The sequence below is a fragment of the Mobula hypostoma genome, chromosome 10 (genome assembly GCF_963921235.1).
Source record: "Mobula hypostoma chromosome 10, sMobHyp1.1, whole genome shotgun sequence".
NCBI classification, from domain to species: Eukaryota; Metazoa; Chordata; class Chondrichthyes; order Myliobatiformes; family Myliobatidae; genus Mobula; species Mobula hypostoma.
The window spans coordinates 39,159,256-39,186,012 of NC_086106.1; the positions used below are offsets into that span (position 1 = coordinate 39,159,256).

At 45.6% G+C, this 26,757-nt stretch overlaps 1 protein-coding gene across 5 annotated transcripts in view; it reads right to left on the reverse strand.

The window, feature by feature from the left end:
- The window catches only part of LOC134352852 (neuroblast differentiation-associated protein AHNAK-like), a 117,457-nt gene extending 92,970 nt beyond the window's left edge, over window positions 1-24,487 (reverse strand). For 2 of the 5 annotated variants that reach the window (XM_063060367.1, XM_063060364.1), the window contains exon 1: window positions 24,359-24,467. The gene's annotated coding sequence lies outside the window, so the exon portion shown is untranslated. Of the gene's footprint in view, window positions 1-24,358 lie in introns of all 5 variants that reach the window. The other 3 variants (XM_063060365.1, XM_063060366.1, XM_063060368.1) reach the window with 3 other exon arrangements.
- Between the last annotated feature and the right edge of the window lie 2,270 nt (window positions 24,488-26,757).

The window sequence follows — 26,757 nt, forward strand, 5'->3', positions numbered from 1 at the left end:
CCTGGAACCTGACAATTATTTCAATGGTTCCTCTGGGGCAAAATGTTTGAGAAAGGCTGTTCTAGATGTTAGGCTTGTGGTTGTTGGGCTGTAGATGGTTGAAACAACCCTGTGTTTGCTGGGCTGTAGGTACAAACCTGATTGACAGTACCTGCTGAATTTCTGGTTGCTGATCTGTAGTAGTAAAGATGGTAGGTTTTAGCCTGCAGTGTTAGGCCCCTTGTTCGAGAATATAGTTATCAGGTCTATCTCTGCTCAGAGGTCAAACATTCAGGCTTCTCCAAGCAGAGAGATAGGAAGCTTTACTCAAGACAGGATGGACCATTCCAAACAGAGTCGCTGGCCAGAACACTGGAGAAACACTATTCCTAGCCCACCCCAGCCCACACTGACAGTCCTTGATAGCTTGATATGGTCAAACCTTTAGGAAGGTTCATGACAAGATGAAGACACAGCCCCCCGGAATGGTGCAATTGGGAAAGATCACAAAATAAGAGGGACAAGGGACCAAAGGGATATTAAAATAAACAAGGACCGGACCAGCAACCAGGTAATACATCTCAGAGTGAGGACATAACCCAAAAATATACCCTATGCTTTACCCTAGTTGGAATGAGTGCAGAAGAGATTTATGAGGATGCTACCAAAACTGGGGGCAGAGTTATTCACAGAGGTTCAACAGTTTGGGACCGTTTCCATTGGAACATAGAAAAAATTGGGGGTAATCTTATAGAGGTGTATAACATTGAGAGGCTTTGGGATATAGTCTTATAGGGTCAATGCACACATCTTTTTCTCAAGGATGGAGAATCAAAAAGTAGATGGCATATGATTGACGTGAGAGAGGAGAGATTTAATAGAAAAACTTTTCACTCAGAGAGTGGTCAGCAGGTAAGATACTGGTCAGTCGAGCGATCTAAGACTTGACTCTTAGATATGCACATAGGTGAAAGAAGAATGGAGGACTATGTGGGAGGGAAGCATTAGCTTGATCTTAGAGCAGGTTAAATAGTCGGCTGAAGGACCTAAACTAAGTGAGCTGCCAGAGAAAGTTGAGCCAGGTACATTCATCATCATCATCAGGTGCCGTGCCCAGTTTGAGTTTTGACTGCCATGGCCCACACACTCCTGTTTCGGGTCAAGTGGATCAATTCATTGGTATTCATTTCCAGTTCTCTGGCTGCTATCTCCATCATCATTTGTCTTTGCCTTCCTTTTGCTTTCCTCCTTTCAATCTTTCCCATAATTACCGTGCATTCTAACTCCTCTTTTCTAATCACATGTCCAATGAAGTTACGTTGCCTTTTCATGGTCTCATACATTATTTCTCTTTTTGTGTTTGCTCTGTTCATGACATCCTCGTTAGATATTCGTTTTGTCCATGATATTCTTTGCATCCTCCTCAAAAACCATATCTCTGCTGCTTCAATTCGTTTCCTCATGTTACTAGATATTGTCCAAAATTCTGATCCATATAACATAACTGGATAAACGTAATATTTCAGTACTCTGAGGCACATTGTCATGCCTAGTTTAGTGTTGGTCAGTATTCTCTTCATTCTTGTAAAGGTGTCTTTTGCCATTCCTATTCTTCTTTTGATGTCCAAGTCGCACCTGCCATCTGATGTCACCCAGCTTCCTAAGTAGCAAAAGTTCTGTACTTGTTTTATGTCTTCCCTGTTTATTCTCAGCCTGCAGATAGGATTCTCCTTCTTTTTGGATATCACCATACATTGTCTTTTTGCAATTGATAGATAGACCCATTTTTGTACTTTCTTCAACAACTATATCAATTAAGTTTTGTAGTTCTTCCTCCGTACTTGCAATTAACACAATGTCATCCACACATCTGAAGTTATTGATGTTTTCACCGCCAGCTTTGATTCCCAAGATGTCTCTTATTTTTTGTAATATTGTTTCACTGTGCACATTAAACAAATCAGGGGAGAAAACACAACCTTGTCTAACGCCACTCTTGATTTTCGTAAACTGACTCACTTCTCCATCTATTCTTACAGCAGCAGTTTGTAACATTAGCAACATTTAAAAGATGCTTGCACAGGGACATGAATATGGAAAGCTTACAGGGCTATGGGCCAAACACAGACAAATGGAACAGCTTTCACGGGAGTAGGGGCAGCACGGTAGTGTAGTGATTAGCACAATGGTACTACAATACCAGCAACTCAGGTTCAAATCCCACCGCTGTCTGTCAAAACTTTGTTTGCTCCCCCTGTGACTGCACATAACTCATCCCGGTACTCCAGATTCTTCCCATATTCCGAAGACGTAGATGTTAGTGGGTTAATTGGTCACACGGTGTGTCTGGGCAGCACAGCCTCGCTGGGCTGAAAGGACGCATTACCACTCTGTATCTCTAAATAAATATATAACTAAAAATGAATCTTAGTCGGCAGGGACCAGTTGGGTTGAAGAGCCAATTTCCATACTGTATGACTCTATGACTCTTGTTCCAGTATCTGTTTGAATTTCTCTCTCTTGTGCATCAGTTTTATAAATATTAATTTGGAGCCTGAATAGTTTACAATCCACACAGCTTGGGCTGACTCTCCCACTCATAAACATGAGGAATTTGATTCCACTCTCTGTGCCAGCCGGCTGAAAGAACGGACCTCATTCAGCATGTGGGGCTGTAGTCTGAGAAAACTATGCACTCCTTTCCCACACTCAGTAATAGGAGCCCACACTTGCCCCTTACTAAAGGTCAATCATTATCGTTGTGGGCTCCTTTGCTCTTGGACCACTGTTGTACTCTGAAACTGACATTCCTATTCCCTGGAATGTGTTGCAGCAGCTGGTTAGAAATACCATGTTCAAAAACTCAAGCTGATATTCCAGACAGACACAGAATATGGTCTTGGTGCAGGGTCACCTGGAGCAGAGGTTGGTTATACCTATAAGTGCAGGGAGAAAGCAGGTATGGGCACACCTGAACAACAGGCTTAGCCTTACCTGGAGCAGAGATACAGTTACACCTACCGTTACAGATATAGTGCAGGTACAGTCACACCTGGACAACAGGCACAGCCTTACCTGAAGCAGAGATAGTTACACCTTACAGTCTTCAGTCCTGCACTCTACTCCCTATATACTCATGACTTACTGGCCAAACTTTGCTCTACATCTATAATTTTGCAGATGATACCACTGTACCTCAAACAATGAAGAGATAAGTACAGGGAGGAGATAGAGAGTGTAGTGACATGGTGTTGTCATGACAACAACCTTCCCCTCAATGTCAACAAGACAAAAGAGCTAGTCATTCACTCGATGAGGTGAGCGGGGGCTGTTATTGAATGTGCACACGAGCTCCTATCTACATCAGTAGTGCTGAGGTCGAGAGGGTTGAAAGCTTCAAATTCCTGGAAGTGAGCATCACCAATAACTTGTCCTGATCCGACCACACTGATGAGAAGGTTCACCGACACCTCTACAACCTCGGGAGGCTAAAGAAATCTGATACGTCCCTGTTGACCCTTACCGAATTTTATCGGAGTACCATAGTAAGCATTGTACCTGGGTGCATCCCAGCCCGGTACGGCAACGCGACCACAAGAAGCTGCAGAGTTGTTGACACAGCTCAGCAAGTTGCAGGCACCACCCTCCCCTTCTCACTGCCTCAGCAAAGCATTCAACATAATCAAAGATCTCACCCACCTCAGACATCCTCTCTCCTCACTCCTCCCATCAGACAGAAGATACAAAAGCCTGATATGTAGCACCAGGCCCAAGGACAGTTTCCATCCTGCTGATATCAGACTCTTGAATGATAAAATGGACGCCTGACCTCACAGTCTGCCTCCCTGTTATCTTGTTTCCCTGGGCTGCACTTTCTCTAAAGCTTTTAGTCTTCATTTTGTTATTGTTTTACCTCATTCTACCTCAAATATACTCTGTAGTGATCCAATCTGTGTGAACAGTATGCAAGACTAGCTTTTCACTGTATCTTGGTAATAATAAGCCAATTCCATTACAGGTGGTCATATTTGGACAACATACTTCAGTTGGAGATGAGGCTGGTTACAGTCACACCTGCACAACAGGCACAGCCTCATTCGGAGCAGAAGTGAAGCTGTTCCACTACAGTCACAGGTAGAGTCCAGGCATAGTTACACCTGCAGGAACAACATCACTTGTTACAGGCAAGAACTCCTGGTCCCAGGAAGAAAGTTCAATATCACATTTCCTTTGTGTTTTTCACTCCAAATTTAAGTTCTGTTCTGCTCCCCCAAGCTGGTCCTGAATATTTCACAGGTGCACTTCCCTCTCTTTACTGCCTAAACTCGTCATGATCTTGTCCACCTCCAACACACCTCTTCTGCACGTGTGACCAAATGGGTTTCCTCCACATCCCAATGGTGTGCCGTTTGCTCTTTCTCTCTCTCTTTCTGTGCCTGCGTGTCTCTCTCCCTTTGACCCTCTCTCTCCATCTCTCTCTGTCCCTCAGTGTGTGTGAACCTCTCTCTGTCTCTCTCTGTGCATCTCTTGTGTGTGTGTATGTCTGTCTGTCTCTTTGTTAGTCTTTGCGTGTGTTTTGGGACATACACACCATGACCCTTCCATTCTAACTCAGGGGCTGGATTGCCTTATCTCAGCAGGCCCTTCCAGCACTTTCTGTCTCCTCAGACCTTGACATCTTTCTTCAAGTGTGAGCCAGAATCAGGCTCAGTACTCCAGCCCTAACCTTTCCACTATTTTCCCATAATTTCAGTGTAGCTCCACTGCTTTTGTACCTGGTGTCTCTTTCTATGTGTCCCAGGATCTTGTGTGTTTCATTGAACACTCTCTCAGTATCCCTTGATACTTACTTCTGGATTTCTGCACCTGCCCTGTTCAGCACAGCTTTCTGAACTGCACCATTTAATCTACGTTATTTATTTTTCCTTTCAATCCTACTATTAACATATTCTTCTCTTCTCCCTTTACCACATTTCCTTCTAATATTAGAATAGGAGGCCATTCAGCCCAGAGTCTTTCCTACAGATCAATCCCATTTCCCCACTCTTTCCCTGTAACTCATCTTCCCCGTGTTTTCAGCGGGGGAATATATAGAGTTTAAGGTTAATTTATTACCAAGGTACATACACTGTACTACTTTGAGGTTCATTTTCTTGAAGGCATTCACAATAGAACAAGGTAATCCAATGAAATTAATGAAGACTACACATATAAACAAAGACTGGTAAACAACCAATGTGCAAAACCAATACAAAAATAGACAGCTTGAGGAATAAATCAGTAACTCTGAGAACATGAGTTTAAGAGGCCCGGAGAGTGATCCATAGATTGTGGAATCAGATCAGAGTTGAGGTTATCCGCACTAGTTCTGGAGCCCGATGGTTGAAGGGTAATAACTGTTGCTTTTCATAGCTTGTCACTCCAGACAGCCAGCCACTCTAGTGTTGTGTGGGTGATGTTGAGCAGGTCAGTGTCAGCTAAATCAGGTGAGAGTGGGCAGTTGCACAGAACGTGTTCAATGCTCTGCACCCTTTCGCCAAGCTCACAGGATTCGCTGGGTCTTTAAGCTCCACTTCACCATATTGTCTCCCGTCCTACAAACTCCCGCTCTCGTTCTGTTGAGAGTGCACCACTTCTGTCTGTCAAGCAGTGCCCCGTCTGGTAACATATAACAGTTGCTGAAGCTGGTGGCGTGGGACCCAAGACTCCTATACCTCTTATCCAATGGCAGGAGTGAGAAGAGAGCCCGGCCTGGATGGTGGGATGATGGGCATCCTTGATAATGGATGCTGCTTTCTTATGGCAGTGCTCCTTGTAGATGTGTTCACTGGGGAGGAAGACTTTGCCTGTGATGGACTGGGCAGTAAACACCACTTTTAATGGCTTTTCCGTACTTGGGCATTGATGTTTCCATTCCAGGCCATGATGCTCTCCACTGTACACCTATAGAAGTTTGTCGATAGTTTTAGATGAGATGCCAAATCTGTGCAAACTTCTAATAAAGTAGAGGCGTTGTCACACCTTCCTTTCAATGACACTTATATGCTGATCCCAGGAGAGATCCTCTGGTAATGCCAAGGAATTTAAAGTTACTGACCCTCTCCACCTCCGATCCCCTAATGAGGACTGGCCCCTGGACCTCTGGATTCTCCCACCTGTACTCAATAATCAGATCTTTGGTTTTGCTGACGTTGAGTGAGAGGCCAGTGGCCAGCTAGCCCACCGGCCCACACATCTTTGGGATGTGGGAGGAGGCTGGGTCATCCGGGGAGAATCACGCAGTCTCTGGGAGAACATACAAGTTGAATGCAGACAACGATGAAGGTCAGGATCAAACTCAGGACACTCGGGCTGTGAGGCAGAGGCTCTATCAGCGGTTCCACTGTGTGACCTGCTAATGCATACGTGGGTTTACATTCCAAATACATATGGATGCGTAGCTTAATTAGTCACATGGTTGTAAATGGAGGGGGTGGGCTTGTTGGGCCGGTTAGGCCTGTCACTATGGTGTATCTCTAAATAATAAACCACTCATCATAGCAACACTAGTACGGCTCGCAGTATCAGACATCATCGTCTGTATGGAGTCTGTGTGTCCTCTCCAAAGAATGCATGGGTTTCCTCCAGGATGCCCAATCTTCTCCCACAGTTGAAAGATGTATTGGTTAGTAGGTTAATTATTCTTTGGAAGTTGTCCCATGATTAGGCTAGGGTTAAGTCGGGGCACAGCTCAAAGGGCTGGAATGGTTTATTCAATGTGGTATTTCACTATAATAAAATTAAATATCCCTGACCATCACTCAGGTACAGGTGAGGCAATACTGACCTTCAGCATGACCTCAGTACTATCATACTGATTTGATGTTACTTATCCTATTCACCAATACATAGCATCCTAGAGTCTGGTGACCAGAACTAAGCACAGGATTCCAGCTACGGTGTGACTCTAACCGATGCTTCATCTCGCTGCTCTTCTATTCCTCAGCTAATAAAGGCAGATACTCAGTGCACTTTCTTCAGAACCTGTACTACCACTTTCAGAGATTCTTGGACTTGAATGTCAAGGTCCCTCTACCCCAGAGCTCCCTGGAGCCCTGCCATTGATTGTATTTGTCCAACCCTTATTGGTCCTCCAAAGTGCTTCAGCTCACAGTTATCTGTTTGCCATACTGAAGATAGTGGTTGAGGTTCAGGTTCATAGCCTGCTGTCCATCTGTACACAACTGGCATTCCCAATGTCAGCCACAATACTCAGCCATAGTGGCACTGCATCAGAGCCCTTCACTGTTAAGACAGGAGTTAAACAGGGCTGTATCCGGGGAATTATAGGCCGGTTAGCCTAACGTCGGTGGTGGGGAAACTGCTGGAGTCAGTTATCAAGGATGTGATAACAGCACATTTGGAAAGCGGTGAAATGATCGGACAAAGTCAGCATGGATTTGTGAAAGGAAAATCATGTCTGACGAATCTCATAGAATTTTTTGAGGATGTAACTAGTAGAGTGGATAGGGGAGAACCAGTGGATGTGGTATATTTGGATTTTCAAAAGGCTTTTGACAAGGTCCCACATAGGAGATTAGTGTGCAAACTTAAAGCACACGGTATTGGGGGTAAGGTATTGGTGTGGGTGGAGAATTGGTTAGCAGACAGGAAGCAAAGAGTGGGAATAAACGGGACCTTTTCAGAATGGCAGGCGGTGACTAGTGGGGTACCGCAAGGCTCAGTGCTGGGACCCCAGTTGTTTACAATATATATTAATGACTTGGATGAGGGAATTAAATGCAGCATCTCCAAGTTTGCAGATGACACGAAGCTGGGTGGCAGTGTTAGCAGTGAGGAGGATGCTAAGAGGATGCAGGGTGACTTGGATAGGTTGGGTGAGTGGGCAAACTCATGGCAGATGCAATTTAATGTGGATAAATGTGAAGTTATCCACTTTGGTGGCAAAAATAGGAAAACAGATTATTATCTGAATGGTGGCCGATTAGGAAAAGGGGAGGTGCAACGAGACCTGGGTGTCATTATACACCAGTCATTGAAAGTGGGCATGCAGGTACAGCAGGCGGTGAAAAAGGCGAACGGTATGCTGGCATTTATAGCGAGAGGATTCGAGTACAGGAGCAGGGAGGTACTACTGCAGTTGTACAAGGCCTTGGTGAGACCACACCTGGAGTATTGTGTGCAGTTTTGGTCCCCTAATCTGAGGAAAGACATCTTTGCCATAGAGGGAGTACAAAGAAGGTTCACCAGATTGATTCCTGGGATGGCAGGTCTTTCATATGAAGAAAGACTGGATGAACTGGGCTTGTACTCGTTGGAATTTAGAAGATTGAGGGGGGATCTGATTGAAACGTATAAGATCCTAAAGGGATTGGACAGGCTAGATGCAGGAAGATTGTTCCCGATGTTGGGGAGGTCTAGAACGAGGGGTCACAGTTTGAGGATAGAGGGGAAGCCTTTTAGGACCGAGGTTAGGAAAAACTTCTTCACACAGAGAGTGGTGAATCTGTGGAATTCTCTGCCACAGCAAACTGTTGAGGCCAGTTCATTAGCTATGTTTAAAAGGAAGTTAGATATGGCCCTTGTGGCTACAGGGGTCAGGGGGTATGGAGGGAAGGCTGGGTTCTGAGTTGGATGATCAGCCATGATCATAATAAATGGCGGTGCAGGCTCGAAGGGCCAAATGGCCTACTCCTGCACCTATTTTCTATGTTTCTATGTTTCTATGTATCTTTGCACCCACCCGATTTGCCATCCTTCACCTCGTTTAGAGATGGAGCATGATAAAAGGCCCTTCCAGGCCAACAAGCCCATGTCAGCCAATTACACCCATGTGAGTAATTAGCCCACTAGCCTGTACGTTGTTGCAATATGGGAGGAAACTGGAGCACCCGGAGGAAACGCATGTGGTCGTGGGGAGAACATACAAAGTCCTTACAGAGAGCGGGGGAATTGAACTGGAGTTGCCAGCGCTGTAGTTGCGTTATGCTACTGTGCCATCCACAATTTGCTCAGACACCATCTGCCCCTAATGCTTTTTATGTGCAGATTAACTCTGTGAGAGGCTTGTCACAAAAATCTCACTCAGAATATTGATATTAGATCCTGATACACAGGCAAGGTACATCAGTGAATCTCACTGAGCTATAATTTTTTGGTAAAAATTGTGTAGAATTGATGATTTTCTTGTGAATGATGCCTGTGAAACTGCTACATTCCACCTGTGCAGACGTGGACTTGCACACACGGCGTGAAACTCAACTTGAACTTTGACATAGGGACTACTTCTCGTTGTGGCAGATACTACAACACTGTGAGGTAGGTGCTGCTTCTGTAATGACCACTGTAACAGGGACAATAGTGCAGATACATAACCATAAGACACAGGAGCAGAATTAGGCCACTCAGCCCTTCAAGTCTGCTCTGCCTTTCTATCAAGGCTGACTTAATATCCCTGTCAACTCAATTTTCCTGCTTTCTCCCCATAACCTTTGACACCCAGACTAACCAAGAACCTAACTACCTCCCTCTGGCTGTAGAAGTTCTTCTCATCCATTTTAAATTGACATCTCTCTATTCTGAGGTTGTCCCTTCTGGTCCTTGACTCCCCACCATAGGAAGCATCCACTCCATCTAGGCTTTTCAACATTCGATATGTTTCAAGGAAGATCCTTTTCTTCTAAACTCCAGCAAGTATAGGACAAGAGCCAAGAAATGCACTTCATACGATAACCCTTTCATTCCCAGAATCACTCTCGAGAACCTCTTCTGGACCCTCTCCAAAGTAAACACATCTTTTCTTAGATAAGGGACCCAAAAATGCTCACAATACTCCAAGTGAGGCCTCACCAGTGCCTTATAAAGTCTCAGCATCACATCCTTGCTTTTATATTCTAGTCCTCTCGAAATGAATGCTAACATTGCTTTTGCCTTTCTCACCACCAGCTCAAACTGCAAGTTAACCCTTAGGGAATTGTGCACAAGGACTCCCAAGTCCTCTGCACCTCGGATTTGTGAATTAATTGCTATTTAGAAACTAGTGTAATGCCTTTATTCCTTCAACCAAAGTACATGATCAGAATCAGAATCAGGTTTAATATCACTGGGATATGTTGTGAAATTTGTTAGCAGCAGCAATACATGACAAATATAAGGAAAAAGGTAAATCAAATACAGTAAATATATATAAAATAAATTAAAAATAGTACTAAAACAGAAAAAAGTGAAGTAGTGTTTGTGGGTTCTATGTCCATTTAGGAATCGTATGGTAGAGGGGAAGAAGCTGTTCCTGAATCATTGAGTGAGTGACTTCAGGCTTCATTAATATATATTGTAAACAGTGCTGGGACCCCAGTTGTTTACAATATATATTAATGACTTGGATGAGGGAATTAAATGCAACATCTCCAAGTTTGCGGATGACACGAAGCTGGGTGACAGTGTCAGCTGTGAGGAGGATGCTAAGAGGATGCAGGGTGACTTGGATAGGTTGGGTGAGTGGGCAAATTCATAGCAGATGCAATTTAATGTGGATAAATATGAAGTTATCCACTTTGGTGGCAAAAATAGGAAAACAGATTATTATCTGAATGGTGGCCGATTAGGAAAAGGGGAGGTGCAACGAGACCTGGGTGTCATTATACACCAGTCATTGAAAGTGGGCATGCAGGTACAGCAGGCGGTGAAAAAGGCGAATGGTATGCTGGCTTTTATAGCGAGAGGATTCGAGTACAGGAGCAGGGAGGTACTACTGCAGTTGTACAAGGCCTTGGTGAGACCGCACCTGGAGTACTGTGTGTAGTTTTGGTCCCCTAATCTGAGGAAAGACATCCTTGCCATAGAGGGAGTACAAAGAAGGTTCACCAGATTGATTCCTGGGATGGCAGGACTTTCATATGAAGAAAGACTGGATGAACTGGGCTTGTACTCGTTGGAATTTAGAAGATTGAGGGGGGATCTGATTGAAACGTATAAAATCCTAAAGGGATTGGACAGGCTAGATGCAGGAAGATTGTTCCCGATGTTGGGGAAGTCCAGAACGAGGGGCCACAGTTTGAGGATAGAGGGGAAGCCTTTTAGGACCGAGATTAGGAAAAACTTCTTCACACAGAGAGTGGTGAATCTGTGGAATTCTCTGCCACAGGAAACAGTTGAGGCCAGTTCATTGGCTATATTTAAGAGGGAGTTAGATATGGCCCTTGTGGCTTTGGGGATCAGGGGGTATGGAGGGAAGGAAGGCTGGGGCGGGGTTCTGAGTTGGATGATCAGCCATGATCATAATAAATGGCGGTGCAGGCTCGAAGGGCCGAATGGCCTACTCCTGCACCTATTTTCTATGTTTCTATGTTTCTGTACCTCCTTCCTGATGGTAACAATGAGAAGAGGGCATGTCCTGGGTAATGAGGGGTCTTTTCTGAGGCACCTCTTCTTGAAGGCATCATGGATGCTAAAGAGGCTGGTACCCATGATGGAACTGATTAATTTTACAACTTCCGGTAGCTTCTTTCGATCCTGTGCAGTAGCCCACCCCCACTCCCCCATACAGCCTGTCAGAATGCTCCCCGTGGTACACCTGTAGAAGTTTCTGTGTGTTTTGGTTGACAAACCAAATTTCCTCAAACTCCTAATGAAATATAGCCGCATTCTTGCTTTCTTTATAGCTGCGTCGATATGTTGGGACCAGGTTAGATTCTTAGAGATATTAACACCCAGGAACTTGAAATTGCTCACTTCTGATCCGTCTATGAGGATTGGTCGTGGTCCCTCGTCCTACCCTTTCTGAAGTCCACAATCACAATGCATTTCCTACACTATTTTCCATCTGCCACTTCTTTACCTATTCTCCTAATCTATCAAGCCCTTCTGCAGGCTCCCTGCTACTTCAGCACTACCAGACCCTCCATTTATCTTTGTATCGTTCGCAAACTTGGCCACAAAGCCATCAATTCTATCACCTAAATCATTAGCTCTTGAGGTAAAAGGCAGCAATCCCAACACCACTTGTCATTGGCAGTCAACCAGAAAAGCGCCCCTTTATTCCCACTCTTTATCTCGGGCCGGTCAGCCACTCTTACACGGATAGAGTAGTACCTGTGCAATGAGAGAGAGTGGTCTCTCTGTGACACAGGCACTACTCACTGAATCTCACTGTGCAACAGAGGAGTTATTGTATCAGGTCAATGAGCCTCCACTCAGCTCTAAATGGTCTTAGAAACATAGAAACATAGAAACATAGAAAATAGGTGCAGGAGTAGGCCATTCGGCCCTTCGAGCCTGCACCGCCATTTATTATGATCATGGCTGATCATCCAACTCAGAACCCAGCCTTCCCTCCATACCCCCTGACCCCTGTAGCCACAAGGGCCATATCTAACTTCCTTTTAAACATAGCTAATGAACTGGCCTCAACAGTTTGCTGTGGCAGAGAATTCCACAGATTCACCACTCTCTGTGTCAAGAAGTTTTTCCTAACCTCGGTCCTAAAAGGCTTCCCCTCTATCCTCAAACTGTGACCCCTCGTTCTAGACCTCCCCAACATCGGGAACAATCTTCCCGCATCTAGCCTGTCCAATCCCTTTAGGGTCTTATACGTTTCAATTAGATCCCCCCTCAATCTTCTAAATTCCAACGAGTACAAGCCCAGTTCATCCAGTCTTTCTTCATATGAAAGACCTGCCATCCCAGGAATCAATCTGGTGAACCTTCTTTGTACTCCCTCTATGGCAAGGATGTCTTTCCTCAGATTAGGGGACCAAAACTGCACACAATACTCCAGGTGTGGTCTCACCAAGGCCTTGTACAACTGCAGTAGTACCTCCCTGCTCCTGTACTTGAATCCTCTCGCTATAAATGCCAGCATACCATTCGCCTTTTTCACCGCCTGCTGTACCTGCATGCCCACTTTCAATGACTGGTGTATAATGACACCCAGGTCTCGTTGCACCTCCCCTTTTCCTAATCGGCCACCATTCAGATAATAATCTGTTTTCCTATTTTTGCCACCAAAGTGGATAACTTCACATTTATCCACATTAAATTGCATCTGCCATGAGTTTGCCCACTCACCCAACCTATCCAAGTCACCCTGCATCCTCTTAGCATCCTCCTCACTGCTAACACTGCCACCCAGCTTCGTGTCATCCGCAAACTTGGAGATGCTGCATTTAATTCCCTCATCCAAGTCATTAATATATATTGTAAACAACTGGGGTCCCAGCACTGAGCCTTGCGGTACCCCGCTAGTCACCGCCTGCCATTCTGAAAAGGTCCCGTTTATTCCCACTCTTTGCTTCCTGTCTGCTAACCAATTCTCCACCCACACCAATACCTTACCCCCAATACCGTGTGCTTTAAGTTTGCACACTAATCTCCTGTGTGGGACCTTGTCAAAAGCCTTTTGAAAATCCAAATATACCACATCCACTGGTTCTCCCCTATCCACTCTACTAGTTACATCCTCAAAAAATTCTATGAGATTCGTCAGACATGATTTTCCTTTCACAAATCCATGCTGACTTTGTCCGATCATTTCACCGCTTTCCAAATGTGCTGTTATCACATCCTTGATAACTGACTCCAGCAGTTTCCCCACCACCGACGTTAGGCTAACTGGCCTATAATTCCCTGGTTTCTCTCTCCCTCCTTTTTTAAAAAGTGGGGTTACATTAGCCACCCTCCAATCCTCAGGAACTAGTCCAGAATCTAACGAGTTTTGAAAAATTATCACTAATGCATCCACTATTTCTTGGGCCACTTCCTTAAGCACTCTGGGATGCAGACCATCTGGCCCTGGGGATTTATCTGCCTTCAATCCCTTCAATTTACCTAACACCACTTCCCTACTAACATGTATTTCGCTCAGTTCCTCCATCTCACTGGACCCTCTGTCCCTTACTATTTCTGGAAGATTATTTATGTCCTCCTTAGTGAAGACAGAACCAAAGTAATTATTCAATTGGTCTGCCATGTCCTTGCTCCCCATAATCAATTCACCTGTTTCTGTTTGCAGGGGACCTACATTTGTCTTTATCAGTCTTTTCCTTTTTACATATCTATAAAAGCTTTTACAGTCCGTTTTTATGTTCTCTGCCAGTTTTCTCTCATAATCTTTTTTCCCCTTCCTAATTAAGCCCTTTGTCCTCCTCTGCTGAACTCTGAATTTCTCCCAGTCCTCAGGTGAGCCACTTTCTCTGGCTAATTTGTATGCTACTTCTTTGGAATTGATACTATCCCTAATTTCTCTTGTCAGCCACGGGTGCACTACCTTCCTTGATTTATTCTTTTGCCAAACTGGGATGAACAATTGTTGTAGTTCATCCATGCAACCTTTAAATGCCTGCCATTGCATATCCACCGTCAATCCTTGAAGTGTCATTTGCCAGTCTATCTTAGCTAATTCACGTCTCATACCTTCAAAGTTACCCCTCTTTAAGTTCAGAACCTTTGTTTCTGAATTAACTACGTCACTCTCCATGTGAATGAAGAATGCCACCATATTATGGTCACTCTTACCCAAGGGGCCTCTCACGACAAGATCGCTAATTAACCCTTCCTCATTGCTCAAAACCCAGTCCAGAATAGCCTGCTCTCTAGTCGGTTCCTCGACATGTTGGTTCAAAAAACCATCCCGCATACATTCCAAGAAATCCTCTTCCTCAGCACCTTTACCAATTTGGTTCACCCAGTCTACATGTAGATTGAAGTCACCCATTATAACTGCTGTTCCTTTATTGCACACATTTCTAATTTCCTGTTTAATACCATCTCCGACCTCACTACTACTGTTAGGTGGCCTGTACACAACTCCCACCAGCGTCTTCTGCCCCTTAGTGTTACGCAGTTCTACCCATATCGATTCCACATCTTCCCGGCTTATGTCCTTCCTTTCTATTGCGTTAATCTCTTTTTTAACCAGCAACGCCACCCCACCTCCCCTTCCTTCATGTCTATCCCTCCTGAATATTGAATATCCCTGAACGTTGAGCTCCCATCCCTGGTCACCCTGGAGCCATGTCTCTGTGATCCCAACTATATCATAATCATTAATAACAATCTGCACTTTCAATTCATCCACCTTGGACGTGAAACAATTCTGTTTCTCTCTCCACGTCCACAAAATTGTTTTATAGCAGCAATATATAAAAATGAGACATTGGCAGATAAAGAGAAACATTGAGATAGTGTTCATGGACCATTCAGAAATCTGATGGCAAAGGGGAAGAAGCTGATCCTAAAACACTGATTGTGAGTTTTCAGATTCCTGTACCTCCTTCCCGATGGTAGGAATTGCAAGAGGGCATGTCCCAGATTATAAGGGTCCTTAATGACAGATGCCCCCTTCTTGAGCCACTGCCTTTTCAAGATGTTCTCAGTGGAGAGGGTTGTGTCCTGATGGAATTGGTTCCTCTGTCATTGTATGTCTGGGGGATTTGCCTGGTACATTTCAAGATCAGGGAATTTCTGTTGGAAGGAAGGACGGACGTGAATTCTATACAAAGAGTGCAGAGGAGATTTACAAGGATGTTGCCTGGATTTAGAGAGCGTACCTTATGAGAATAGGTTGCGTGAACTTGGCCTGTTTTCCTTGGAGCGACAGGGAATGAGATCTGACCTGATAGAGGTGTACAAGATGATGAGAGGCATTGATCATGTGGATAGTCAGAGGCTTTTTCCCAGGGCTGAAATGGCTAGCATGAGGGGGCATAGTTTTAATATGCTTGAAAGTAGGTCAGAGGTAAGATTTTCATACAGAGTGGTGGGTGCATGGAATGCACTGCTGGTGGTGGTGGAGGCAGATACAATAGGCTTTTTAAAGAGACTTGGATAGGTACATGGAGCTTAGAATCAAAGAGGGCTATGCCCTAGGGTAATTCTAGGCAGTTTCTAGAGTAGGTTACATGATCGGAACAACGTTGTGGACCGAGGGGCCTATAATGTGCTGCAGATTTCTATGTTCTATGTTCTAAGTGCTGGTGCAAGCAGATTCATGAGCAATATTTAAAGAGGAATTGTATGGACGCTTCAAAGGAGAAATAAATAAATGGGTCTGTGGAGATAGAGCAGAAAAACAGGGCTAATTGGACAGCCAGAGGATAATCAGGGCAGAGTGGACTAGATGGATTGCTGTTTTGGAGCCCTCTGTGGCTTCCCCGAGTTCAGTTTATCTGAAATGGGTTCTGATTAAATTATTCATGAAGGGTTGTAAATTTAGACAAAACCTGAGGAAAATAAAGTTGGGCCTGTCTCCTGTTCTGACAATTAGCCAACAGATTCTAAGGATTATAGCTATTATTCTCCCATTCCTGGGGCTTTTCGTTAGTAAGTGAGGCAGAAGGTCGACGAACCCCCGCCCACACTCCACGGCCACTTCCTGAGGAGCGCAGGAAGCAGGAAAGGTGTGTATCCTGCCCTCTGTCAGACATAGACACAGCACATCCTGTCCTTTGTGCTCGATGTTTCAGGAATAAGCTGTGCAGTGATTCTGGCCCCAATCCCCTTGGCAAGACCATCATTCATTGTCCTTTGCTCCCCAGCCTGAGAAGTGGGGAGGGGAGTGGGAAGAGGAGCTCCCTCTGGAATCACTGCAGTCCTTCTCGTGAAACTGCCTCCACAACACTATTGGATAATGCCCACTTTATTGTGTGCCTCTTGTACTGGGTGTATGTTCATGGTCTTCGGGGGCTGTAGCCCACCCACTTCAAGGTTCAATGTGTTGTGCTTTCAGAATCAGAATCAGGTTTATTATCAGCGGCATGTGTCATGAAATTTGTTAACTTAGCAGCAGCAGTTCAATGCAATGCATAATATAGAAGGAAAAAAAAATAATGATAATAAATAAGTCAATTACAGTATATGTATATTGAATAGATTAAAATCTTGCAAAAAGCAAATAATATATAGTGAAAAAGTGAAATAGTGTTCAAGGGTTCAATGCCCATTTAGGAATCGGATGGCAGAGGGGAAGAAGCTGTTCTTGAATCGCTGAGTGTGTGCTTTCAGGCTTCTGTACCTCCCACCTGATGGTAACAGTGAGAAAAGGGCATGCCCTGGGTGCTGGAGGTCCTTAGTAATGGACGCTGCCTTTCTGAGACACCGATGCTTGAAGGTGTCCTGGTACTTTGTAGGCTAGTAGCCAAGATGGAGCCAACTAAATTTACAACCCTCTGCAGCTTCTTCTGGTCCTGTGCAATAGTCGCCCCATACCAGACAGTGATGCAGCCTGTCAGAATGCTCTCCACAGTACACCTATAGAGGTTTTTTGAGTGTATTTGTTGACATGCCAAATCTCTTCAAACTCCTAATGAAGTATAGCCGCTGTCTTGCCTTCTTTATAGCTGCATAGATATATTGGGACCAGGTTAGACCCTCAGAGATCTTGACACCCAGGAACTTGAAACTGCTCACTCTCTTCACTTCTGATCCCTCTATGAGGATGGGTATGTGTTCCTTCATCTTACCCGTCCTGAAGTCCACAATCAGCTATTTCATCTTACTGACGTTGAGTGCCAGGTTGTTGCTGCAGCACCACTCCACTAGTTGGCATATCTCACTCCTGTACACCCTCTCGTCACCACCTGAGATTCTACCAACAATGGTTGTATCATCAGTAAATTTATAGATAGTATTTGAGCTGTGCCTAGCCACACAGTCATGGGTATAGAGTGAGTAGAGCAGTGGGCTAAGCACACACCCCTGAGGTGCGCCAACGTTGATCATCAGCGAGGAGGATATGTTATCACCAATCTGCACAGATTGTGGTCTTCTGGTTAGGAAGTTGAGGATCCAATTGCAGAGGGGGGTACAGAAGCCCAGGTTCTGCAACTTCTCAATCAGGATTGTGGGAATGATGGTATTAAATGCTGAGCTATAGTCGATGAACAGCATCCTGCCATGGGTGTTAGTGTTGTCCAGGTGGTCTAAAACTGTGTAAAGAACCATTGAGATTGCATCTGCCGTTGACCTATTGTGGCGATAGGCAAATTGCAATGGATCAGCTTGGCATTTCGCCCATGCTCCTGACTACCTTCTCTGGTGAGGGAATCTAGGCCAGGGTCTCTAATTAGAGCCAGATGCAAACAAAAGAGAATCTGCAGAAGCTGGCAATCCAAAGCAATACACAAAATGCTGGAGGAACTCAGCAGGTCAGGCAGAATCTACAGAAATGAATAAGCAGACAATGTTTCGGACTGAGAGCTGGTGAAGGGGTTCGGCCTGAAACTTCGACTGTTTATTCATTTCCATAGATGTTGAGTTCCTCCAGCATTTTGTATGAAGCTGCGAATAATTCTACATGCAACAGTGGATCCAGGAGAGGGGGTGCCTATCCTTTTTTACATTCAGATTCCTGTCTGATGTCTGATGAAGTCTAAAACACATTGGGCCCCAGATGTAAGGCTAAGCATCACTTCAGCAGGATGTTTATAGTGCAGTGGTCCCACAGCAACACTACTTTCTGTCTTTTCAGAGAATGGGCAAGAAAGTGGCAAATGAAGTATAATGCTGGAACATGCATGCTCATGCACTTTGGTAGTTGAAATAAATATGTGGACTATTTTCTAAATGGGGAGAAAATCCAAAAATCTGAGATGCAAAGAGACTTGGGGGTGCCTGTGCAGAACACCCTAAAGGTTAACTCGCTAAAGGTTGAGTTGGTGGTGAGGAAGGCAAATGCCATGTTAGCATTCATTTCAAGAGATTCAGAATACAAGAACAAGGATGTGATGCTGAAGCTTTATAAGGCATTGGTGAGGCCTCACCTTGAGTATTGTGAGGGCTCTTCATCTTAGGAGAAATGTGCTGGCATTGCAGAGGGTCCAGAGGAAGTTCACAGGGATGATTCCAGGAATGAAAGGGTTATCATATAAGGAACATTTGATGGCTCTGGGTCTGTACTCATTGGAATTCAGAAGGATGAGGGATAATCCCATTGAAACCTTTCGAATGTTGAAAGGGCTAGACAGAGGAGATGTGGAAAGAATGTTTCCCATAGTGAGGGAGTCTAGGACAAGAGGGCACAGTCTTAGGATAGAGGGTCACCCTTTCAAAACAGAGATGCAGAGAAATTTCTTTAGCCAAAGGGTGGTGAAATGGAGACACCTCTTTCTCGCTTATTAGGGAGAGAGAGAGCTTGTGGTATGTCGAATACCAGGTGAACGAGTAGTCTTTTAGGGTATTGCAAGTCTGTGTCTTTGCTGTGCTTTTCTGCACGCTTGAGTGCTTGGTGGTGGGTGCAGATGCTTTTTTTTGCTGATGGGGGGAGGGGGATCATTGCTTGCTGCCGCTTACACACAGGAGGGAGGGAAGCTGGGGGGACTTTGGGGTTCTAACATTTAACTGTCATTCATTCTTTGGGGGCACTCCTGTTTTTCGTGGATGGTTGAGAAGAAAAAGAATTTCAGGATGTCTATTGTATACATTTCTCTGATATTAAATGTACATTTGAAACCTTTGAAACCTTTTGAATTTGTGGAATTTGTTACCACATTCATCTGTGGAGACCAGGTCACTGGAGGTATTTAAGGCAGAGCTTGATGGGTTCTTAATTGGACATGGCATCAAAGGTTACAGGTTGAAGGCTGCGGAGTGGGACTGAGGGTGGAAAAACACATCAGCCATGATTGAATGGTAGAGCAGACTCAATGGGCCAAATGTATTATGGTCTTATAAAAACTGGACACAAGAAGAATGTGAGTCCACTGGTTGTGGTAACAGTTCAGTATTGGCATGACTGAAGTTCAGTGATGTTATCCATTCTGGTTCAAGGTCCTGAAGGATGAGGGGGATTAATTATTCCTGAACTTGGTGGTGTGGGTCCTGAAGCTCCTGTACCTTCTTTATGATGACAGTGGTGAAAAGAGAGCATGGACAGGATAGCCAGAGGGGGGTGAATTTGTGGAATTTGTAACCACGTGCAGCTGTGGAGGCCAGGTTGTTGGACGTATTTAAGGCAGAGATTGATAGGTTTTTGATTAGACATGGCATCAAAGTCACAGGGAGAAGGCTGGGAAATGGGGTTGAGGAAGAGAAAAAGAAAGTATTAGCCATGATTGAATGGCAGAGCAGACTCGATGGGCCAAATGGCCTAATTCTGCTCCTATGTCTTATGATCTTATCAGGTTTATCCCCACCACAGTTCCAGTGAAGTCCAATGTCCACAGTGTTAACAGAGCACCTCATAGATCTTCAGCTCTCAGGTCCAAAGTAAGCCGTAAGCTTAAAACTAGTTATCTTCATTCAGTGATGAGGTGGAGTGACTAATTCCAATTGATGCACCAGTCTTCACTGAACTGAAATCTCTGCCACTTCCAACAGCTTATCTTCACCTTGAGCTGTCCTCATCGTTTATCCAAACAACTTGTAGGTTCTCCCTGTGACCGTATGGGTTTCCTCCGGGTGCTCCGGTCTCCTCCCACAGTCCAAAAACGTATCAGTTGGTGGGTTAATTGGTCATTGTAAATTGTCCCATGGTTAGGCTAGGTTTAGATCAGGAGAATGCCGGGCAGCATGGCTTGAAGGGCTGATTCCGCACTGTATCTCAGTAAATAAATTGAATAGGTAAACCCCTCAAAGTTGCTCTTTTAAAAACATTACAACACGTACGAGATCTTCAGTCCACAATGTTGAGTTGATCAAACTAACCCTCCCCTCCTACATAGTCCTCCATTTTACTTTCATCCATGGGCCTATCTAAGAGTCTCTTACATCTCCCTAATGCACCACCTCCCCCAGCAGTGCATTCCATGCATCCATTACTGTCTGTGTAAAGTACCTACAGTACCTCTGACATCCCCCCTATAATTTCATCCCATCACCTTCAAATTATGTCCTCTCAAAAAGCCACTGTCTCTGAACACCTCTATCAAGATACCTCTCATTCTCCTTCACTCAAAAGAGAAACCACTTAGCCTGTTCAACCTTTCCTCATAAAACATGCTCTTTACCCAGGCAGCAGCCTGGTAAATCAGAAAAAACTGCAGAAAGTTGTAAACTCAGACAGCTCCATCATGGGCACTAGCCTCCAGCATCCAGGATATCTTCAAAAGGCGATGAATCAAAAAGTCAGCATGAATTATTAAGGACCCCCATCACCCAGGACTTGCCCTCGTCTCATCAAGTAATAGGTACCGGAGCCTGAAGACGCACACTCAACATTTCAGCAATAGCTTCTTCCTCTCCGCCATTTGTTCTGAATGGACAATGAATGAACCCATGAAAACTACCTCCGCATTTTCCCTCTCGTTTTTGCACTACTCATTTAATTTATTTTTATATGATTTTCTATAGTAAGTTAAAGTTTTTGTTGCTATGTAATCATAATCTGATTCTAAATCTCTCCTACACTCTTTCTAAAGCTCCACATCCACTCTAAATGTTGTGTGAATGTCTTTGCACGTTCTTCAAATACACAGATCATACCCACTAATTTCCTCCAGAAGTTGGGGGCACGGTCTCACCTTCCATTCAACCAGATTTGTTCGAGCTACTAAATGCTCTGAATGCTGAGTATCTCAGCCGAGTCCAGCTCCTGGCCTTCAAGCGTGGCTCTGCTAGAAAGCCCGGTGGAATGGTTCCTATGACAGGAGGAGGGTTCAGACCGGGTTGTTGGTGCCTTATAGCCAGTCACTTCCAGCAGATGGGGTCATCAGCTATGATTATCAGTACATCAGCCTTGATTGACAGCTCATCAACCATGATTGACAGCTCATCTAGGTGAACGAAAACTTTGATCTCAAACCTCCACTGCATTACTGCTATTCCCACTCACAGGGAAGGCTTCGGGAGTAAACCCCAGGGCAAAATCCGGAGCTGGGGTTCTAAGTTGAGTTCAATGCTGACTGGTGTTGTGACGGCACTGGTGCCAAACTGTATCAGTCTCTGACATTCCTTTGGAAGGAGAGCATGCTACATGGGTAACAGCTTGCTCTCCATATCGTACTGTCCTGGCCATGTATCACATAGACAGCTGGATCACAGCATCCATGGTCAACCACGACTCACACAGGTAAAACTTAACAGCCCACTTCCCATTGAGTCCCGGAATGGGGAAGGCACGAGAGGGAGAAGATGGAAGCAGACATGAGTGGAGAACCGGGCAGGGAAAATGAGACTTGGTGCCAACAAAACACTTCGAGGATCTGCAGCAGTGTCAGATCAGAGGCACTCCAACTGATCTCAACCAGGCTTTCCAACTAACAAAGGTGCTCAGATGGATTGTAAAGACAGAGGCAGATCTAATGTTGCTTCTGGGACTCTGAAAAGGCTAACAAATACCTCTGCCTCATGGAACCAGCAATCTGGACTCAAACCCTATCTCCAGCACTGTCTGTGTGGAATTTGCATTTCTCCCTGTGGACCATCTGGGATTCCCCTGGGTGATCCCATTTCCTCATACATTGCCAAGACAGCATGGTAGGATAATGGTTAGCGTGAGTCTATTACAGTGTCAGCGACTTGGTTCAATTCCCGTCACTGTCCGTAAGGGATTTGTACGTTCGGCCTGTGACCACATGCAATTCCTCTGGTGCTCCAGTTTCTCCCCACAGGCCAAAGATGCACAAGTTAACTTGCATGGTGCTGACTCGTTGGCTCACACACTGACCCTCACTGGGGGGAGACCCACACAGACACATTGACCCTCACTGGGGGATGAGTCTCACACACTGACCCTCACTGGGGGACGAGACCCACACAGACACACTAACCCTCACTGGGAGATGTGTCTCACACAGACACACTGACCCTCACTGGGGGAAGACCCACACAGACACAGTGACCCTCACTGGGGGACGAGACCCACACAGACACAGTGACCCTCACTGGGGGACGAGTCTCACACAGACACACTGACCCTCACTGGGGGATGAGACCCACACAGACACATTGACCCTCACTGGGGGATGAGACCCACACAGACACACTAACCCTCACTGGGAGATGTGTCTCACACAGACACACTGACCCTCACTGGGGAACATGTTCCACACAGACACACTGACCCTCACTGGGGGACGAGTCTCACACAGGCACACTCACCCTCACAGGGGGACGAGACCCACACAGACACACTGACCCTCACTGGGGGACGAGTCTCACACAGACACACTGACCCTCACTGGGAGATGTGTCTCACACAGACACACTGACCCTCACTGGGGGACGAGACCCACACAGACACAGTGACCCTCACTGGGGGACGAGTCTCACACAGACACACTGACCCTCACTGGGGGACGAGACCCACACAGACACACTGACCCTCACTGGGGGATGAGACCCACACAGACACACTGACCCTCACTGGGAGATGTGTCTCACACAGACACACTGACCCTCACTGGGGGACGAGACCCACACAGACACACTGACCCTCACTGGGGGACGAGACCCACACAGACACAGTGACCCTCACTGGGGGACGAGTCTCACACAGACACACTGACCCTCACTGGGGGACGAGTCTCACACAGACACACTGACCCTCACTGGGGGACGAGACCCACACAGACACAGTGACCCTCACTGGGGGACGAGTCTCACACAGACACACTGACCCTCACTGGGGGACGAGACCCACACAGACACACTGACCCTCACTGGGGGATGAGACCCACACAGACACACTGACCCTCACTGGGAGATGTGTCTCACACAGACACACTGACCCTCACTGGGGGACGAGACCCACACAGACACACTGACCCTCACTGGGAGATGTGTCTCACACAGACACACTGACCCTCACTGGGGGACGAGTCTCACACAGACACACTGACCCTCACTGGGGGACGAGACCCACACAGACACACTGACCCTCACTGGGGGATGAGACCCACACAGACACACTGACCCTCACTGGGAGATGTGTCTCACACAGACACACTGACCCTCACTGGGGGACGAGACCCACACAGACACACTGACCCTCACTGGGGGACGAGACCCACACAGACACACTGACCCTCAGTGGGACTTGGGTCCTGTTGTGGATTTCCCTCATGCCTGCACGTATGCACATCCTAGGAGGGGTTAAATGTCAGGGTCCTAATCCCAAACTGTGATACGACTTGTAAACAGAACAAGTATTCGGACGCTGAGAAACCGCAGACCGAAGGAAAATGAACAAGAACAACAGACTTTATAGGAGTTCAAAGTGAAATGGTGAAGAATAATAAAAACAGATCTGCTTTTATTAAAACTTTCACCTTTGCTAAAATAAAGGAGCGGATACAAGTTTGAGATCAGACACACAAACCAATGCCACTCTCAAACTCACAACACAGGAAGTCTATCCCTCTTGGGGTCAATCCTATTTTAAGTTGTAAAACACGTGCAAATAAAATACTTAATAGTTACGCACTGGAAAACAGCAGTGTTGCTTTACCTTCTTTGCTTAACCCTTTGCTGGAGCCCGAGTGAAGAGAGCTGTCTGAGGCGGCAGTCCTGTGTAATACCCTGCGCTCTGTACTAGGCGCACAGGGAGGAAGAGCCAACCTGTATGAGTGAAGAGGCGACGCTGGTCACAGCCCCAGGAGGTGGGCCCCTCCAGCTATTGGCTTGAGTCTGTCTGACATCAAGCTGAGCGGGGCTGCATCAGATGTCAATCCAGGCTGGAGACTTAGACAGCATCAAGAATATCGACTGTTATCGTCCAGCTGCTTCGGAAGCCACGAGTTAGACCTGCTGCAATTAACCATTCCAACCGCCTCCCTTCTCCCCAGGGATAGGAAGGGCAGTCTGAGAATTAGCCCCCACCTTACGGAAAACCAACTCAAACAGAGCTCAGCCATTAACCTTTTCATCACCAACACGACAAGTTGAAATTGAGTAGTGCCCTTAACATAAACAGATGATCTTATTCAGCTTGCATTGACCTATCACTTGTATATCGTATGGGCCTTGAAATGCAACATTTGAATTCACAACTAACACACCCACGGATATGCTGGGCATCCTACAGGGGTCGACACACATTCCAGCATCAACAATAGCTGGCCCACGATGGTCAGTAGAACAGCACACAAAGATGTAGGAGTAGAATTAAGCCATTTGGCCCATCGAGCCTGCTCTGCCATTCCATCATGGATGATTTTTTAACCCCATTCTCCCAACTTCACCCCCTTACCAATCTTTATTGGCATTGGTATGGGTTTATTATTGTCACATGCACCAAGACAGAGTGAAAATGTTGCCTTTCATACTGTTCACACAGATCAGATCATTACATAGAGCATTGAGGAAGAACAAGGTAAAATAACAGCAGATCTTCCAGTAAGATGACTGCACGACTGGTAGCAGCGGTTTTAGTGGGGTCAACAAAAGGTGCTTCTGTTAGACTTAAACGTACATCTAATGATCGTAAGATCTTGCTATACGTTAACAACTCAGAAGCATTGCAGGTCTACGCCGTCAGCCAGTTGTTCTCTGGCAGAGATAATGAAGGAGCTGTACAACGTTCTGCTGCCTGAGTCGAAGGAGGCTTACAGTTAAATAGAAGTGGTTGTCTTGGTCACTTTCCTTGTGATTGCAAGACCCCTTTGGATATTATTAATCTGGAACGCAGCAAGTTCGGCTCACTGATTTATTGGATGGGAGTAGGGGCGGATGGAGGGGTCCTAGCCCTAGGTCATAGAGGGGACTAGGCCTGAAGCCACAGAGTCGCCTGGGCAGAGTGAGGGGGCAAAGCCTTTGCGCTTCACCGGGAGCAGTGTAGAACGATGCCCAGAATGGGGTCGGAGCTTCCCTCCCAGATTGCTTTGGCGGCCCTCAGTGGACTCGGGCCTCAAGCTGTGGGGTTACTTGCTTTCCAGCTGCCGGAGGAGAGGCGTCTGAGCCAGCAGGCTCTACCGGGAGCAGCGTAGCACAGCTTGGTGACTGAGGTCTAAATGGACTGAGGGGACTGGACTATATACATAGATAATTGTTTGGTTGTATCTTTACTAATATTCTATGTGTGTCTGCATATGCAAGAACTGGACTTTGACCCCATAGTAACATTGTCTCATTTGGCTGTCTTCATGAGTATTCATGTATGGTTAAATGACAATTAAACTTGAATTGAACTGAATTTCAGAAAAAAAGTGTAACAGCTGCAGATAAAGTGCAGCGCAGGTATACGATAAGGTGCAAAATCATTTCGAGGGAGATAGTGAGGTTCAATACAAAGTTTATGAGAATGCTACCAGGAGTAGAGGTTGGCCAGCTGGGCACGGGAGACTGAAAGGTAATGTTTTAGATGTGTATAAAATTAGGGGCATGGGCGGGGTGAATGCACACCGCCTCTTTCCAGGCAAAGGAAATCAAAAACTAGAGGACACGTTATAAAGAAAGCGAGAGAAAATGTAAAGGGGTAACTTCTTTATGCAGAGGGTGGTGGGGATATGGAACATGTTAGCAGTGGGAGTGTTGAAACAGGTACATGGGAAAGACATTTGGACAAGAACATGGATAGGGAACTGAATTACTTACTGCCCACTACAGAAACAGCAATGAAGGATCCCTCTATGGATAGGAAATGATCTAAACATGGGCAAATGGAACTATCTTGGATAGACATCTTGGTCAGCACGGATAAGTTGGGCTGAAGACCATAGGGTCGTTAGACATAAGAGCAGAATTAGACTATTTGGCTACACTACTAGATCATGGCTGATTTATTTTCCCCCTCAACCCCATTCTCCTGCCTGCTCCCCATAGCCTTTGACATCCTCACTGATCAAGAAACTGTCAACCTCTCCTTTAATGACTTGGCCTCCATTTGTGGCCATGAATTCCACAGATTCA